The following is a 20,370-nucleotide window of genomic DNA, read 5'->3' as shown; positions in this document are numbered from 1 at the left end:
GACAAGGTTTTAGTAGAGTATTGTGTCAGCGATGTGTTTGCTCTTACTCTATGGAAGATCCATGGTATATGCAGTATAACAGCGCTGTAATTGTCATTTTTATCCAATAAACCTTGTTTTTTGGCAATCAATTTTATTCAATAAGAATAACGGCTCAGCAAGTGAGTACTTTTTTGGGAATCGAACCCACAACCATAATGTTGCGGCTTCGTTAACCTGTCAGGATGGCCGAGCGGTCTAAGGCGCCAGACTCAAGGTGAAAGTCCTTCCTACCAAGGAGTATTCTGGTCTCCGATTGGAGGCGTGGGTTCGAACCCCACTTCTGACAAGGTTTTAGTTGAGTATTATGTCAGCGATGTGTTTGCTCTCACTCTATGGAAGATCCATGGTATATGCAGTATAACAGCGCTGTAATTGTCATTTTCATCCAATAAACCTTGTTTTTTGGCAATCATTTCTATTCAATAAGAATAACGGCTCAGCAAGTGAGTACTTTTTTGGGAATCGAACCCACAACCATAATGTTGCGGCTTTGTTAACCTGTCAGGATGGCCGAGCGGTCTAAGGCGCCAGACTCAAGGTGAAAGTCCTTCCTACCAAGGAGTATTCTGGTCTCCGAATGGAGGCGTGGGTTCGAACCCCACTTCTGACAAGCTTTTAGTAGAGTATTGTGTCAGCGATGTGTTTGCTCTCACTCTATAGAAGATCCATGGTATATGCACTATAACAGCGCTGTAATTGTTAATTTCATCCAATAAACCTTGTTTTTTGGCAAGCATTTCTATTCAATAAGAATAACGGCTCAGCAAGTGAGTACTTTTTTGGGAATCGAACCCACAACCATAATGTTGCGGCTTTGTTAACCTGTCAGGCTGGCCGAGCAGTCTAAGGCGCCAGACTCAAGGTGAAAGTCCTTCCTACCAAGGAGTATTCTGGTCTCCGATTGGAGGCGTGGGTTCGAACCCCACTTCTGACAAGGTTTTAGTAGAGTATTGTGTCAGCGATGTGTTTGCTCTTACTCTATGGAAGATCCATGGTATATGCAGTATAACAGCGCTGTAATTGTCATTTTTATCCAATAAACCTTGTTTTTTGGCAATCATTTCTATTCAATAAGAATAACGGCTCAGCAAGTGAGTACTTTTTTGGGAATCGAACCCACAACCATAATGTTGCGGCTTTGATAAACTGTCAGGATGGCCGAGCAGTCTGAGGCGCCAGACTCAAGGTGAAATTCCTTCCTACCAAGGAGTATTCTTGTCTCCGAATGGAGGCGTGGGTTCGAACCCCACTTCTGACAAGGTTTTAGTTGAGTATTGTGTCAGCGATGTGTTTGCTCTCACTCTATGGAAGATCCATGGTATATGCAGTATAACAGCGCTGTAATTGTCATCTTCATCCAATAAACCTTGTTTTTTGGCAAGCATTTCTATTCAATAAGAATAACGGCTCAGCAAGTGAGTACTTTTTGGGGAATCGAACCCACAACCATAATGTTGCGGTTTTGTTAATCCTGTCAGGATGGCCGAGCGGTCTAAGGCGCCAGACTCAAGGTGAAAGTCCTTCCTACCAAGGAGTATTCTTGTCTCCGAATGGAGGCGTGGGTTCGAACCCCACTTCTGACAAGGTTTTAGTTGAGTATTGTGTCAGCGATGTGTTTGCTCTAACTCTATAGAAGATCCATGGTATATGCAGTATATAACAGCGCTGTAATTGTCATTTTCATCCAATAAACCTTGTTTTTTGGCAAGCATTTCTATTCAATAAGAATTACGGCTCAGCAAGTGAGTACTTTTTTGGGAATCGAACCCACAACCATAATGTTGCGGCATAGTTAACCTGTCAGGATGGCCGAGCGGTCTAAGGCGCCAGACTCAAGGTGAATGTCCTTCCTACCAAGGAGTATTCTGGTCTCCGAATGGAGGCGTGGGTTCGAACCCCACTTCTGACAAGATTTTAGTAGAGTATTGTGTCAGCGATGTGTTTGCTCTCACTCTATGGAAGATCCATGGTATATGCAGTATAACAGCGCTGTAATTGTCATTTTCATCCAATAAACCTTGTTTGTTGGCAAGCATTTCTATTCAATAAGAATAACGGCTCAGCAAGTGAGTACTTTTTGGGGAATCGAACCCACAACCATAATGTTGCAGAGTTGTTAATCCTGTCAGGATGGCCGAGTGGTCTAAGGCGCCAGACTCAAGGTGAAAGTCCTTCCTACCAAGGAGTATTCTGGTCTCCGAATTGAGGCGTGGGTTCGAACCCCACTTCTGACAAGGTTTTAGTAGAGTATTGTGTCAGCGATATTTTTGCTCTCACTCTATGGAAGATCCATGGTATATGCAGTATAACAGCGCTATAATTGTAATTTTCATCCAATAAACCTTGTTTTTTGGCAATCATTTCTATTCAATAAGAATAACAGCTCAGCAAGTGAGTACTTTTTGGGGAATCGAACCCACAACCATAATGTTGCGACTTTGTTAATCCTGTCAGGATGGCCGAGTGGTCTAAGGCGCCAGACTCAAGGTGAAAGTCCTTCCTGCCAAGGAGTATTCTGGTCTCCGAATGGAGGCGTGGGTTTGAACCCCACTTCTGACAAGGTTTTAGTAGAGTATTGTGTTTGCTCTCACTCTATGGAAGATCCATGGTATATGCAGTATAACAGCGCTGTAATTGTCATTTTCATCCAATAAACCTTGTTTTTTGGCAATCATTTCTATTCAATAAGAATAACGGCTCAGCAAGTGAGAACTTTTTTGGGAATCGAACCCACAACCATAATGTTGCGGCTTTGTTAACCTGTCAGGCTGGCCGAGCAGTCTAAGGCGCCAGACTCAAGGTGAAAGTCCTTCCTACCAAGGAGTATTCTGGTCTCCGATTGGAGGCGTGGGTTCGAACCCCACTTCTGACAAAGTTTTAGTAGAGTATTGTGTCAGCGATGTGTTTGCTCTCACTCTATGGAAGATCCATGGTATATGCAGTATAACAGCACGGTAATTGTCATTTTCATCCAATTAACCTTGTTTTTTGGCAATCTTTTCTATTCAATAAGAATAACGGCTCAGCAAGTGAGTACTTTTTTGGGAATCGAACCCACAACCATAATGTTGCGGCTTTGTTAACCTGTCAGGATGGCCGAGCGGTCTAAGGCGCCAGACTCAAGGTGAAAGTCCTTCCTACCAAGGAGTATTCTGGTCTCCGAATGGAGGCGTGGGTTCGAACCCCACTTCTGACAAGCTTTTAGTAGAGTATTGTGTCAGCGATGTGTTTGCTCTCACTCTATAGAAGATCCATGGTATATGCACTATAACAGCGCTGTAATTGTTATTTTCATCCAATAAACCTTGTTTTTTGGCAAGCATTTCTATTCAATAAGAATTACGGCTCAGCAAGTGAGTACTTTTTGGGGAATCGAACCCACAACCATAATGTTGTGGCGTTGTTAACCTGTCAGGATGGCCGAGCGGTCTAATGCGCCAGACACAAGGTGAAAGTCCTTCCTACCAAGGAGTATTCTGGTCTCCGAATGGAGGCGTGGGTTCGAAACCCACTTCTGACAAGGTTTTAGTAGAGTATTGTGTCAGCGATGTGTTTGCTCTCACTCTATGGAAGATCCATGGTATATGCAGTATAACAGCGCTGTAATTGTCATTTTCATCCAATAAACCTTGTTTTTTGGCAAGCATTTCTATTCAATAAGAATTACGGCTCAGCAAGTGAGTACTTTTTTGGGAATCGAACCCACAACCATAATGTTGCGGCTTTGTTAACCTGTCAGGATGGCCGAGCGGTCTAAGGCGCCAGACTCAAGGTGAAAGTCCTTCCTACCAAGGAGTATTCTGGTCTCCGAATGGAGGCGTGGGTTCGAACCCCACTTCTGACAAGCTTTTAGTAGAGTATTGTGTCAGCGATGTGTTTGCTCTCACTCTATAGAAGATCCATGGTATATGCACTATAACAGCGCTGTAATTGTCATTTTCATCCAATAAACCTTGTTTTTTGGCAAGCATTTCTATTCAATGAGAATTACGGCTCAGCAAGTGAGTACTTTTTTGGGAATCGAACCCACAACCATAATGTTGCGGCTTTGTTAACCTGTCAGGATGGCCGAGTCGTCTAAGGCGCCTGACTCAAGGTGAAAGTCCTTCCTACCAAGGAGTATTCTGGTCTCCGAATGGAGGCGTGGGTTCGAACCCCATTTCTGACAAGGTTTTAGTAGAGTATTGTGTCAGCGATGTGTTTGCTCTCACTCTATGGAAGATCCATGGTATATGCAGTATAACAGCGCTATAATTGTCATTTTCATCCAATAAACCTTGTTTTTTGGCAATCATTTCTATTCAATAAGAATAACGGCTCAGCAAGTGAGTACTTTTTGGGGAATCGAACCCACAACCATAATGTTGCGGCTTTGTTAACCTGTCAGGATGGCCGAGCGGTCTAAGGCGCCAGACTCAAGGTGAAAGTCCTTCCTACCAAGGAGTATTCTGGTCTCTGAATGGAGGCGTGGGTTCGAACCCCACTTCTGACAAGGTTTTAGTAGAGTATTGTGTCAGCGATGTGTTTGCTCTCACTCTTTGGAAGATCCATGGTATATGCAGTATAACAGCGCTGTAATTGTCATTTTCATCCAATAAACCTCTTTTTTTGGCAAGCACTTCTATTCAATAAGAATTACGGCTCAGCAAGTGAGTACTTTTTTGGGAATCGAACCCACAACCATAATGTTGCGGCTTTTTTAACCTGTCAGGATGGCCGAGCGGTCTAGGGCGCCAGACTCAAGGTGTAAGTCCTTCCTACAAAGGAGTATTCTGGTCTCCGAATGGAGGCGTGGGTTCGAACCCCACTTCTGACAAGGTTTTAGTAGAGTATTGTGTCAGCGAAGTGTTTGCTCTCACTCTATGGAAGATCCATGGTATATGCAGTATAACAGCGCTATAATTGTCATTTTCATCCAATAAACCTTGTTTTTTGGCAATCATTTCTATTCAATAAGAATAACGGCTCAGCAAGTGAGTACTTTTTGGGGAATTGAACCCACAACCATAATGTTTCGGCTTTGTTAAACCTGTCAGGATGGCCGAGCGGTCTAAGGCGCCAGACTCAAGGTGAAAGTCCTTCCTACCAAGGAGGATTCTGGTCTCCGAATGGAGGCGTGGGTTCAAACCCCACTTCTGACAAGGTTTTAGTAGAGTGATGTGTTTGCTCTAACTCTATGGAAGATCCATGGTATATGCAGTATAACAGCGCTGTAATTGTCATTTTCAACCCATTTGAAGTTCAGTTGCGGAACTATTTTTTGATTATTTTCATGATTAAATAAACAAACAAATCATAATCTGTTCTCGCTTATTACTGTTAACTAATAAATGGCGCTGTAGAACTGTTGTATAAAAGCAATATCACACTCGAGGTCGTGCTGTTATACTGAATATCAGCACGGCTGTGATCGTCTTCGGTACTCGGCCGTGTGATATTGCTTAAATGTACCGACGCTTGTGTCAATTTGGCAAAAAAACATGTGTCTACTCGAACGCAGCTTCGTACGTCACACAAGCACCTCTGACCGACGTGTCAATCATTCCGCAAACGAGGCAGTGTTCCAAGTTTGCATAAAATGACGTGGAACTCTCTCATATTCACTCATATTCGAGGGTCTGTAGACAGAATCCATTTATTGACAGAGACAGAGATAGAAACAGACAGGAGATTGGTAGATATTGATAGATAGATATAGAACATACAAAGATAGTCATAGATTCATAATTGCAACACATAGACTAGCCAGATAGATACACAAAAAACGTTGCCTTTTCATGTACACAAGCAATAAATATGTTATTGTTCACATAAGCGCATCTCTGTCCAGTTCCCACAATATAGCCTTGTTTTGCACTCTTTCCCTGTTCCACGAGCACGTCCCAACAATGTTGACCCTGTTATGACATGTTGACCATTTATATCTGCTCCAATTGTCAAACAGCCATGTCCCACACAAATGCCGAAATGTCATTCAGATTTGTATCCTTACATGTCAAGGGGATAGTGGTGGTCTAGTGAATAGTGAATTGGACTGGTGATCGGAAGGTTGTGAGTTTAAATCCTGCCTGAAACACCACCACTAGTGTGCCCTTGAGTAAAGCCCTAAATTACTCCAGGGGGAATGTCCCTGTAAGTAGCTTTTGGATTAAAAGCGTTTGATCGACACTTTTTCCGACACAATTGTGTTGAATGTTTCGTTTCCCCCATTACTAGTTAATACCACTATGCCATTGAGACCATGACTGTATGTAGCCTGCTGCTGATATCACCACAGTAGTGAATATTAATTTATTAAAATATGAACATATAACAATAAGTAGGAGCTAGTATGACCTACGCATTTAATTGGCGCTTTGGAATAAGGCGCTATATAAGTGCAGTCCATTTACATTACCATTGATGACTTAGCAGCACAACCTCTGTGGCTTCATGTTGGCAAAATAATTGAAGTCAATATAATACATATATCAATATATATATACATATATTCTTCTTGAGAAAGAAGACTACTTATCCATCCACAACCTCCTAAAATGACATTAAATAAATTGGTTCAGGTTCACTAAATAAAGTTTCAGAATAGTCTTGTAAATAGTGCCCAGTTGATTTTGGCTGTTTTACTGTATTTGAATGCGCAAAGGTCAGGAAATTAGTGATGACCAATTCTTATCAGTGTCTTGTTGTTGCCACTACATATCAACCTCTGACCTAATCATCCCTCCCCAACAGACAGTCTTGTCTTTCAACACACTCTTTGCATGATCCTCTGTGTCTTCTATTTATCATGTGATGTAGTGTGGTCAATTCCCATAAACCCTCCCCCAAGTCCTTTCTTCTGACATATATACCCTACCACTACCTCTGCATGCTCATTTTTTAATTTAGCTGACTGTTGCGTTGCCATTGAGAGGACAGTGACTCCACTCAGACATTTCTCACTTGTGACTGAGGGTGTTGCCGCTGTAATGCAGGTGATGACTCAAAGCTCCATCCTTGCACTATGGGTGTGTGCACTCACCTTTGTGACAGGCCAAGGTAAGTTCCCTCTGCCTGATTAATATTCTAGGTATAGAAAGATATATTTGTGTTTGTGTTGTGTAATAATAATAATTATTATTATTATGTGTAATAATAATAATGCCTTTGTTGTCAGGATATTTAATATATTAAACTGTAATTCAAGCTGTAAATGTATTCACATGTTGAAGCAGTATTGCAAAAAAGTGCTTACAACATGTGAGTACAACATGTACTATTATCGTTTACAACATATGAGTCAATTACTATTATTGTTTACAACATATGAGTCAATTACTATTATCGTTTACAACATATGAGTCAATTACTATTATTGTTTACAACATATGAGTCAATTACTATTATCGTTTACAACATATGAGTCAATTACTATTATTGTTTACAACATATGAGTCAATTACTATTATCGTTTACAACATATGAGTCAATTACTATTATTGTTTACAACATGTGAGTCAATTACTATTACTACTAGTACTGAATATGCATGCATTTGTGTACCATGCAAGGCCGGATTAACCATTAGGGCAACGGGGCACTTGCCCAGGGCACAGGACCTGAGAGGGGCACTGGGCACAATAAAAAAAATTGTCTCAATTAGACATAGCCCAGAGCGCATATCCGCGATGCAAGACAGCTGAGAGTGTCTCCACTGCGTTTATATCACAAAATGTACATTTGATAAGTAAAAGTAAGCTAGCTAAGTAAGTCATCTAGCTGACTATGACTGGAAATGAAGTACCGTACTATCCAGTTAGAATTATAGAAGATCTAGTTGTGTTTTCCTGCTGGTCTCGCTGCCTGGGTTTGAACAGACTTGTGGTGACTAAAAATGGCTTTAAAAAATGCCTTTCCACCAAAGAACCGTATATATATATATATATATATATATATATATATATATATATATATACAGTATGCCATATATACAGTATGCCATATATCATACCTCCACTATGATTCATATGCCCTAACCCTTTATTTATTTTTTAAACATGCAAACATGATTGGAAATTAAGTAGTGTCTGCTCTTGGCTGAGGGCTTCACCACGTCACGCGCAGTATCAACCAAGATACGCCCCTATATTTGCATACACATCTGATAAAGAGAAAGACAATGTTGTATTCACATAGAATAGTTTGTCTTTGTCATTGTCAGATGTGTATGCAAATATAGGGGCGTATCTTGGGCGCACTCTACGCATTTTCATTGGTTGATACTGCACGTGACGTGGTGAAGCCCTCAGCCAAGAGTAATAGTCCTTGGGCCAAACCCCAAAATTGAACATTTCATTACCATCTGGGTGGGCAAATTCTAGATGTGATTTTTTAATTCCTATACATCCCTAGATTATGTTTTGATATGATAGACCTTTTGGTTTGGCAGCTTATTAGTGGTTAGTGGTTAGGGTTAGGGTTCGGTCCCCTGCCATATTGCTCCCCTTCGTATGATTCGCGCGTAGCTGTGCTGTGGTTGTGATAGAGACATGAGCCCTTTCATGTTTTTTATGCGCCTGGGTCTCCTAAACACGTAGAGACCAACCCCGAGTCGATCAGAGCTTCCTACGATGAGCTGTGGTAACTTTCCCGCACCTACCCCCTACCGGTGAATGCCTAGTTTTTGCGGTTTTCCGGGGGTATTGTGCGGTAGGTGCGGGAGAGTTACCATAGCTCAGCGTAGGCAGCTCTGAACGACTCAGGGTCTCTCAGGAGACCCAGGCGCAGACAGTACATCTGGCTCATATCTCTATCACAACCCAGGGGAGGCTGGTTCATTAGGGGCAATTGTACAATGCCCCACCAAAGGGAGAAGAGAGAGATTTTTTTTCTATGACTTCTAGACAGTGTTGCTTCTGAATATCATAGTCCAATCAGCTAGTGTTCTGTGGAGTATATCATAGTCCAATCAGCTAGTGTTCTGTGGAGTATGTTCCAATCAGCTTCAAGTCCCGCCCCTTTCGGGGCAACTTTCACTCTACGCGAAATTGCACTAGGCTGTTCTCGTAGACTTGCATGTAAAATCTATTTTGGTTACTTCAGGCCATTCGGTCATTTGTCTATGGGGTTTTGGGACATGCACAAAGAATCGTACGTGCTTACGTCATGTCCGGCGTAGCTTTAGACCTGCTTCACCATCGCTATGGCGGCTAGTAATGTTCTGAACAACTCCGTTGAATCTTTAAAAGAAACACCGTTCAGCCGTCGTAGCAACCAGGAGAAATTAACAGTAAAGGAATTAGGACCACCCAGACCAAATTTAATTATAAAGCAAGTTTATACAAAGGCAGGGAAAATGGGAAAATCGTATAACCGAGGATTTAGGAGGATTTCTTTCTGTAAATAAATTGAACAAATGGATTAGAAGGAGGCATCTTTTGTTCCCAACTTGAGGATATTACAACTGGACCTATTACCGAAGTCAAACTTCGTTTGTGGTCGCAATCTCCGCGGCTGTTAGGCTGCTACTGTTGGTGTTTTGCGAAGCCAGAATACACAAACTCGACCTGAAGGTAAGAGAGTCAGCTAAGATAAAAGCTACTTCAAACATTTAGTAATATCGTCAGCATGGTACGTTTTCTATTGTCGTCTTTTAGCTTGTTTGTTTATGTATTCAGCACACGCACACACACACACACACACACACACACACACACACTAGAGGGGATGAAGAGGTCTGTACAGGGGGGTAGGGGGGATGAAGAGGTCTGTGCAGGGGGGTAGGGGGGATGAGGAGGTATGTACAGGGGGGTAGAGGGGATGGAGAGGTCTGTACAGGGGGGTAGAGGGGATGGAGAGGTCTGTACAGGGGGGTAGAGGGGATGAAGAGGTCTGTACAAGGGGGTAGAGGGGATGGAGAGGTCTGTACAGGGGGGTAGAGGGGATGGAGAGGTCTGTACAGGGGGGTAGGGGGGATGAGGAGGTATGTACAGGGGGGTAGAGGGGATGAAGAGGTCTGTACAGGGGGGTAGGGGGGATGAGGAGGTATGTACAGGGGGGTAGAGGGGATGAAGAGGTCTGTAGAGGAGGGTAGAGGGGATGGAGAGGTCTGTACAGGGGGTAGAGGGGATGGAGAGGTCTGTAGAGGTGGGTAGAGGGGATGTAGAGGTGGGTAGAGGTGATGAAGAGGTCTGTAGAGGTGGGTAGAGGGGATGAAGAGGTCTGTACAGGGGGTAGAGGGGATGAAGAGGTCTGTACAGGGGGGTAGAGGGGATGGCGAGGTCTGTACAGGGGGGTAGAGCTATTCTCATGCTAAAATCAACTGTAAATCCAGATTTTAAAGTTGATATTCTTCCCCGTGGAGCATGCCCCCATAACCTGTGCCCCACCCAAAATGTTTAGCACCAGCCGCCACTGTCACAACCACAGCCCGAGCTACGCGCGACTCACGCGAAGGGGAGCAACATATTGATTGATTGATTGATTATACTTTAATGTCCCCGCTTCAAGTGCTACAGAGACGATACATACAACATACAGCAGGCAAAGTAAACAACAGGACAGCAGCAAACATTGAGTGACATTGGCAGCAGTTTCCACCTGGACATGGCATCATTTGTATATTGCACATAACCCTTCAAGTGGTGTTTTCGAATATTGCACATGGCCCTTCAAGTGGTGTCTAAGATAAAGTGCAGGTGCTGGTGATCATGTCCTAATCATCGTTTCTGCTTGAGCGAATTGATTAGTTTGATGGAGAATGGGACAAATGATAGTTTTAAGAGCTTATTATTACATCTTGGCATGCGAAGCCTTCTACCTAGGGGGAGAACTTCGTATTCTGTGGAGAGCGGATGTTGGGGGTCTGCGATGACCTTATTAGCCTTGTCCAGGACAGCTTTTTCATATAGTTTATTTAGGATCACATAGTCTCTTTCACCTACAATTTTCATGGCTGTTTTGTGAATGCTGACCAATCACATGAAGCCATTTCGAGAATTCGCCAGTCACTTCAGTCAAATAAACACTCGCCATAGTGGCTACGAGTGTCCTATCAACTTGTCCTTTGCAGGACACGTCTAGAACACTCGTGGCTAAATCCCTGAAAATAATAGCTCATTTGGCCAAATACTTTTGCTTAAAATGACCTCGGAAGTCGGCGAGATTCTGGGGCGATTTATACATCGAATAGGTAGATTGTAGTGCCGAGAGACGGGAGTCGGAGGCGGCGTATCAAATGTCACAGCTAAACGTTTATTAACAAACATGAACAAGCTGCGACCACATGCTTCAAGCAGTAACTATAACACTCATGTAACAACTTGAGTACCACGCACTTAACCCTCCGTGCGGAAACAATAATCCCAACCCATAGTTCCAGGGGTGAATTATGTTAACCCACCACAAGACAACATTTAGGATTTATTTAACAGTTTTATTTTTAATGTAGTCGATTTCGTTTTTTATTACAAGTCAATTTAATATTCTTCCATATCAAATTACTGCATTTTTAAACATTCTTTGTTGCTCTGATTGTAGCTTACACTCCAAATAGTATGCCTTTGGCCAGCACAAAGACAGATAAGAAGAACAGGGAACATTCCATCGCAAGTGAAGCGAGCAAGCGGAAAAAAAATTGGCCTCCTCAATTCTGGAAGTCACCAGCCTCCACACATAGTGGTTTAAGTTAGATTCACTTTAAACCTGTCTGGTATAGTTTCTGTTTAAATAGTTGCCATAGGTTGTTAGGGTTAGGGTCATGTGTAAAAAATAAAAGGCTAATTTCAATACATCATCATATGATACCTACCTGTCTGCCTGCCTGTCTGTCTACCTGTCTGTCTTTCTGTCTGTCTGTCTGTCCATCTGTAAGCATCTACCTGTCTGTCTGTCTGTCTGTCTGTCTGTCTGTCTGTAAGTACCTGCCTGTCTGTCTGCCTGTCTGTAAGCACCTACCTCCCTGTCTGTCTGCCTGTCTGTCTGTCTTTCTGTAAGGTCTTGTCAAAACACAACCTTCCTTAACCCCCCTCCCCTCTCCTCCCCCCCCCCCCCCCCAGCGGAGCGTTGCTATGACAACAGTGCGGGGGCGTCCTACGTGGTGGGGGAGACGTGGGAGACGACGCACCAGGGCTGGATGCTGGTGGACTGCACCTGTCTGGGGGAGGGCAGGGGACGCATCACCTGTACCTCCCGCAGTGAGACACACACACACACACACGCACACACACACCTGCTCTTAGGCTCGCTAGGCTAGCTAACACAGTCCTGTGGTCCTCTGCAGTCGACCCAGGTTCCATTGTCTGTCAAATGTGAAACTCTGAACCCCAGGATAACGACTCTCCCCCCTCCCCCTCTTCCCTCCCCCTCTCCCCCCCCCCCCCCCCCCCCCCCCCCAGACCGCTGTAATGACCAGGACACCCTGACGTCGTACCGTATCGGGGACACCTGGACCAAGGCGGACGCCCAGGGTCGCCTGCTGCAGTGCCTCTGTACCGGCAACGGGAGGGGGGAGTGGAAGTGTGAGAGACACGCCTCTCTACATACCACCCTGGGTGAGAGAGAGGGAGGGAGGGAGGAGGGAGGAGGGAGGGGGGAGAGACACGCCTCTACTGTACCTGGCCTGGGTGAGAGAGGGAGAGGGGAGAGAGGGGGGAGGGAGGGGGGAGAGACACGCCTCTACTGTACCTGGCCTGGGTGAGAGAGGGAGAGGGGAGAGAGGGGGGAGGGAGGGGGAGGAGACACGCCTCTACTGTACCTGGCCTGGGTGAGAGAGGGGGAGGGAGGGGGGAGAGACACGCCTCTACTGTACCTGACCTGGGTGAGAGAGGGAGGGGGGAGGGAGGGGGGAGGGAGGGGGAGGGAGGGGGGAGAGACACCTGGGTGAGAGAGGGGGAAGGAGGGGGGAGGGGGGAGAGACACACCTCTACTGTACCTGGCCTGGGTGAGAGAGGGAGGGGGGAGGGAGGGGGGAGGGAGGGGGGAGGGAGGGGGAGGGAGGGGGGAGAGACACCTGGGTGAGAGAGGGGGAAGGAGGGGGGAGGGGGGAGAGACACACCTCTACTGTACCTGGCCTGGGTGAGAGAGGGAGGGGGGAGGGAGGGGGAGGGAGGGGGGAGAGACACCTGGGTGAGAGAGGGGGAGGGAGGGGGGAGGGGGGAGAGACACACCTCTACTGTACCTGGCCTGGGTGAGAGAGGGGGAGACGAGACCAGAGGAACGAATATGTAACACTGTGTGTTACCTTACAGGTACCGTACAATTCACATCAAGTCTGAATATGTTCATTCTCATTTCAGAGATCACTTGCAATGATCCACAAGACAGTTCTGTGTATTCTCCCAGACCTTGGAACATGGGAAGAGTGAGGGGAACTCAGAATTACAGTTGTCGGACGGGATATAAAGCTATGGCACGACAAGCCACATGCACAAAGACTGGCTGGACACCAAACCCCCTCTGTGAAGGTACACATATGGAGGTTATCTTTGGTTTCAGTTTGGCCAGATTCACTTTAAATCTGTCTGGTATAGTTTCTGCTTAAATAGTTGCCATAGGTTGTTAGGGTTAGGGTTAGGGTCATATGTAAAAAATAAAAGGCTAATTTCAATACATCATCATATGATGTATTGAAATATCATATCATATCATATCATATATCATATATCATGATATGTTGGATTGTTTAATAATTGTATTCATTGTCTTTCAGAGATTAGAATGTCTGACCTTCAAACCTGCCTGTTAGTTTAGTTTCTGTTTAAACCTGCCTGTTAGTTTAGTTTCTGTTTAAATTGTTTCCACTGATCATGATAGGTTTGTGGATTGTATCATAATTGTATTCATTGTCTTTCAGCGATTACATGTGACAAGCCAGAAATCCCAAATGCTGAGATTGAAAATCTTGAAGCTCAATCAAGCCCATACATGTACGACGCCAGATTAATTTACCATTGTAAGAAAGGTTATGAACCAAAGGATAACAGGACTACTACTACCTGCAGAGAAAACGGCTGGAACAATATAATCACCTGTAGTGGTAAGCTTATGATGTTCATACTGTACATCAATTCAATTAAAGTCATGAAGGTTTTAATTTGAACTAGAACTGCAGGGATGGGTGGAGCCCTCTGTCATCCTGCTGCCTATCTCACCCCAATCCCTGTTGTGTACCATGGCAACATACGTACATTTGTTCTAGTCAATATTTTCCTCTCCAAAATACAGAGATAAAATGTGTATTGCCACGTAGTGGAGGAACCACATATACACCTTCTTCCCCGAATCGGGTCTCAATTGAAAAAACAGTGAGAGTTGACTGTGCTCCAGGATACCGGACCATCCGTACACATGAGTCATCAGTCACCGTAACGTGCCAAGATAACGGACAGTGGTCATCGACACCTGGATGTGAAGGTATGCAGCACCTTGGACAGAGGAACGCATATGTAACACTGTGTGTTACCTTACAGGTACCGTACAATTCACATCAAGTCTGAATATGTTCATTCTCATTTCAGAGATCACTTGCAATGATCCACAAGACAGTCTTGTGTATTCTCCCAGACGTTGGAACATGGGAAGAGTGAGGGGAACTCAGAATTACAGATGTCGGAGGGGATATAAAGCTATGGCACGACAAGCCACATGCACAAAGACTGGCTGGACACCAAACCCCCTCTGTGAAGGTACACATATGGAGGTTATCTTTGGTTTCAGTTTGGCCAGATTCACTTTAAACCTGTCTGGTATAGTTTCTGCTTAAATAGTTGCCATTGGTTGTTAGGGTTAGGGTTAGGGTATGTAAAAAATAAAAGGCTAATTTCAATACATCATCATATGATGTATTGAAATATCATATCATATCATATCAACATATCATGATATGTTGGATTGTTTAATAATTGTATTCATTGTCTTTCAGAGATTACATGTGACCAGCCAGAAATCCCAAATGCTGAGATTGAAAATCTTGAAGCTCAATCAAGCCCATACATGTACGGAGCCAGATTAATTTACCATTGTAAGAAAGGTTATGAACCAAAGGATCACAGGACTACTACTACCTGCAGAGAAAACGGCTGGGACAATAGAATCACCTGTAGTGGTAAGCTTATGATGTTCATACTGTACAGCTGTGATTCGGTCGTAGGTCGAAGACCGAAGATAATTACAGCCGTTCTGATATTCAGTATAACAGCACGACCTCGAGTGTGATATTGCTTGTATACAACAGTTCTACAGCGCAATTTATTAGTTAGTCCTGTCTGTTAGTTTAGTTTCTGTTTAAATTGTTGCCACTGATCATGATAGGTTTGTATCATAATTGTATTCATTGTCTTTCAGAGATTGGCCTGCCAGAAATCTCAAATTCTGAGGTTGTTTGTCCTGATTGTAAGTCGCTTTGGAATAAGGCGTCTGCTAAATGCCAAAAATGTAAATGTAAACAAGCTCGGGTAGGGCCCTCTGTCATCATGCTGCCTATCTCACCCCCAATCCCTGTTGTGTACCATGGCAACATACTTACATTTGTTCTATTCTATATTTTTTTCTGTAATTTGCCTGGGACAGTGGATAGTGAGTTGGGCTAGACTTCAAAAGGATGTGAGTTCAATTCCCAGCTGGGAACACCACCATTACTGTGCCCTTGAGTAAGGCACTTAGCCCAAAATTACTCCAGGGAGACTGTTCCTGTAATCTATAATTATAAGTTGCTTTGGATAAAACGTTCTGCTAAAATGGTTAAAATGTAAAATACTAATAGTAGAAGTAGCGATAACAGTTGTAGTAGAAGTCTAGTCATAGTAATAGCAGGCATTGCATTGGTATTTATTCAACAGTAAAGACTGTGAATAAATGAATAACAATGTCCAATCAAATTCATAGATCTCTTCAAAACACAAAATGTTTCTGTTTGATCAGAATGGATTATTGATGCATTGTTTCCCTGTTTAGAAAGAAGAAGAATTTGCCACAACACAATATTGAGGCACCAGATGACCAATCAAAATATAATGTAATATAATGCAATATAAGGCTCTCAGGCATTCTGTACTTTCAAATATGTATTCTCCTTGAGCAGTCAACATCAACTATCAGCTATTTCGCTAGCAAAAACGAAAGCTAACTTATTTGCGAAACAGCGCCCCGGCCACCACGTCGGCGCAGTGCCGCAATTGCAGTTAGAAATGACAGAAATCCACCGTAGAAAATACGACTGTCAGAGTTTTGTCGAGAGCTGGAGGCGGCTAGAAATATGACGGAGGCGGCCGCCTCAAAATTCTCTATGCAGGAAAAACCCTGATTACCGTTCATTACAAAAGCATTTACTTTTTCTATAATCTATTACATCTCTAACAAAGCTACCTATCTAGCTAACAAGCTAACACTTGTTTGGCTAGCTGGTACACACACACACACACACACACACACACACACACACACACACACACACACACACACTAAAATGGTGCATGAAACATATTACACTATGTTGCATGTTTAGTAGGTCTGCAACAAATGTATTTATTCATTATGTTTTATCTTTGACAACCTATTTCTTCCTCCCACCATCTCATTAGTTTTGTAGAAGGGTGGCATAATTGTGGTGAGCAGTTTCAGTGGTCTGATATCTACCTTACTCACAAAACATCAAATAACTGTTTGGCTATCCTAAGTAAACAACACAAAATAGTATACAACACATGTAACTCACTAAAACTTACCCAAGAACACAGCAGAAGGTCTGTCTGCAGACGACTGTCCCATGAAAGTGAAGTGGAGATCAATGTCTGACATTCCGTTGTCATCTGTCATCGTCAGATTCGGAGTTCGGAGTTCCCGTTCGGAGTTCCCGTTATGTATAGTCCAGTATTAAGGAGTTCATTAATTGCCCACTGTCGATATTTCTGCCTGCTTATGAAATTCTGTTGATAGCATTAGCGAGAGCTTGAGCCTACATCTTGTAAACTTGTCAACAAACGCAGGTGGCTCCTTAACATACAGCTGGGGTGGGCGTGGCTACACACACTGTCACACTAATACCCCCCACCCGACTTTGCTAACTAAATGTAGGTATTTAGTGAATGTAAAACTGTTGGATATGATATCGAGTGGGTTCTTCATCGCTTCGTTTGTCGTCCTATGCCAAAAACCGGAAAACACATTTTTTCACAACAAGACTAGTTTGGCTCGATTGCGAGGTTTCACAATGGCCGAGATGGGGACCTATTAATCAAAACCTGTCACATATATCATATCAACATATCATATCATATCAACATATCATGATATGTTGGATTGTTTAATAATTGTATTCATTGTCTTTCAGAGATTAGAATGTCTGACCTTTAAACCTGTCTGTTAGTTTAGTTTCTGCGATTACATGTGACCAGCCAGAAATCCCAAATGCTGAGATTGAAAATCTTGAAGCTCAATCAAGCCCATACAAGTACGGAGACAGATTAATTTACCATTGTAAGAAAGGTTATGAACCAAAGGATAACAGGACTACTACTACCTGCAGAGAAAACGGCTGGGACAATAGAATCACCTGTAGTGGTAAGCTTATGATGTTCATACTGTACATCAATTCAATTCAAGTCATGAAGGTTTTGAACTGCAGGGATGGGTGGAGCCCTCTGTCATCATGCTGCCTATCTCACCCCAATCCCTGTTGTGTACCATGGCAACATACTTACATTTGGTATATTCAATATTTTCCTCTCCGAAATACAGAGATAAAATGTGATTTGCCACGTAGAAATGGAACCACATATACACCTTCTTCCCCGAATCGGGTCTCAATTGAAAAAACAGTGAGAGTGGACTGTGATCCAGGATACCGGACCATCGGCACACATGCGTCATCAGTCTCATCAGTAACGTGCCAGGAGAACGGACAGTGGTCATCCACACCTGGATGTGAAGGTATGCAGCACCGTGCACAGAGGAACGCATATGTAACACTGTGTGTTACCTTACAGGTACCGAATAGTTCATCGAAAAATCTATACATTTGACTAAGCAAGTGAATCATCAATCCACCAGTTGTATCAGTAAGAGTACTCTAGCTCAGGCCCGGGGCCATTGATAGAAGGAAAAGCCTTCTTCTATCACCTTCTTCTAAACCTAGACATTTTTTAAATACATTTTTTATCGACACTGGAGAAACAGAGAAACAGTACAAGGGGGGCAATAGATCAGAGATCATTTGTGTGGGCACCTTGTGAATACTCCTTGCTATTGGCAGGGACAAAACTCATCAACTCATACATATAATGAGCAATATGTCAAATGCACAAAGGACGGCTGGGCTTATTGCAGTGCATGGAATTGAGTTAGGAATGGTGTCATGGAATGGAATGGAATGAGGAATGTTGGATACCATTCCCTACCTATTCCATTCATTACAATGAGCCCTCAGATTACTGCCTCCAGTAGTTATTTAAGAATATCACACGAGAGGGAGTGCTGTTATACTGAATATCAGCACAGCTGTGATTCGGTCGTAGGTCGAAGACCGAAGATAATTACAGCCGTTCTGATATTCAGTATAACAGCACGACCTCGAGTGTGATATTGCTTGTATACAACAGTTCTACAGCGCAATTTATTAGTTAGTCCTGTCTGTTAGTTTAGTTTCTGTTTAAATTGTTGCCACTGATCATGATAGGTTTGTGGATTGTATCATACTTGTATTCATTGTCTTTCAGAGATTGGCCTGCCAGAAATCCCAAATGCTGAGGTTGAAAATCTTGAAGCTGGTCAAACAATACATGTTCTTTGTATTGATTGTAAGTCGCTTTGGAATAAGGCGTCTGCTAAATGCCCAAAATGTAAAATGTAAACAAGCTCGGGTAGGGCCCTCTGTCATCATGCTGCCTATCTCACCCCCAATCCCTGTTGTGTACCATGGCAACATAATTACATTTGTTCTGTTCTATATTTTATTCTGAAATTTGCCTGGGACAGTGGATAGTGAGTTGGGCTAGACTTCAAAAGGATGTGAGTTCAATTCCCAGCTGGGAACACCACCATTACTGTGCCCTTGAGTAAGGCACTTAGCCCAAAATTACTCCAGGGAGACTGTTCCTGTAATCTATAATTATAAGTTGCTTTGGATAAAACTTTCTGCTAAAATGGTTAAAATGTAAAATACTAATAGTAGAAGTAGCGATAACAGTTGTAGTAGAAGTCTAGTCATAGTAATAGCAGGCATTGCATTGGTATTTATTCAACAGTAAAGACTGTGAATAAATGAATAACAATGTCCAATCAAATTCATAGATCTCTTCAAAACACAAAATGTTTCTGTTTGATCAGAATGGATTATTGATGCATTGTTTCCCTGTTTAGAAAGAAGAAGAATTTGCCATTTAGCAGAGGCTTTTAATCCAAAGCGATTTACAATTACAGATTACAGGGACATTCCCCCCTGGAGTAGCTGAGGGCTAAGTGCCTTACTCAAGGGCACACTAGGGGTGGTGATTCAGGTGGGATTTGAACTCACAACCTTCTGATCACCAGTGCAATTCACTATCCACTATCCACTAGACCAATGTTGCTGTTTTGATCAGAATGGATAATTGATACATTGTTTCCCTGTTTATCTTAGGGGAATGTCCAATACCTGTGGTTGAAAATGCAGAGCCTACTGTGATGAAGTACAAACCTGGCACAAGAACTGCCGTAGAAGTGTCCTACCAATGTCCACTCCTTTATAAGCTGAGTGACGAACGCACCATTAAACGTATAGCTGGACGATGGGAGCTGCCTCCAGTGTGCTACAGTAAGAATTTGTCTTTGTAACTGACAGAAGAATGTATGAACTCTAGCTTGGACCGTCCCCAACCCTGTTATGGCAGTTATACAGTACAGGCCTATAGAGCAGTTATACAGTACAGGCCTATAGAGCAGTTATACAGTACAGGCCTATAGAGCAGTTATACAGTACAGGCCTATAGAGCAGTTATACAGTACAGGCCTATAGAGCAGTTATACAGTACAGGCCTATAGAGCAGTTATACAGTACACGCCTATAGAGCAGTTATACAGTACAGGCCTATAGAGCAGTTATACAGTATAGACCTATAGTTGGTCAAACTACGCCAAGGCGTTAAGACACAGTAGTGTCTCCGTAACATGGTGATCTATTAGACCTGCTAGTCAGCATGCAAAACCAGCACGTCTGCGAAGGGAGGCTAGCTTAAAGCAGCATAGTTGTATGCTTAGAGTCTATTTTCCTCGGCAGCGAGAGCGTTGTAGAGGCGTAGATAGAAAATCAAGGTCGGCGGTAGCTATGACTCTATGAGCCCACACAAACATGCGTCTTGCCTCTGTTGGTGGACTCAT

At 43.3% G+C, this 20,370-nt stretch overlaps 1 long non-coding RNA gene across 2 annotated transcripts; it reads left to right on the top strand.

Annotated features, from left to right (window-relative positions):
• Positions 1-13,328: 13,328 nt before the first annotated feature.
• Positions 13,329-17,411, top strand: LOC308152954. 2 transcript variants are annotated; one of them, XR_013937355.1, is made up of 5 exons: positions 13,329-13,484; positions 13,874-14,056; positions 14,245-14,433; positions 14,538-14,699; positions 17,389-17,411. It is a non-coding gene; the product is annotated as an uncharacterized lncRNA (long non-coding RNA). The 2 variants fall into 2 exon arrangements; XR_013937356.1 differs by lacking the exon at positions 17,389-17,411 and adding an exon at positions 14,942-15,059 and having other exon boundaries at positions 14,538-14,705.
• The last annotated feature ends 2,959 nt before the right edge of the window (positions 17,412-20,370 follow it).

This window comes from Nansenia antarctica (genome assembly GCF_963989245.1).
Source record: "Nansenia antarctica genome assembly, chromosome: 3".
NCBI lineage: Eukaryota > Metazoa > Chordata > Actinopteri > Argentiniformes > Microstomatidae > Nansenia > Nansenia antarctica.
Note: the sequence above shows the minus strand (reverse complement) of the source record. Positions and strands in the feature narration are given on the sequence as shown.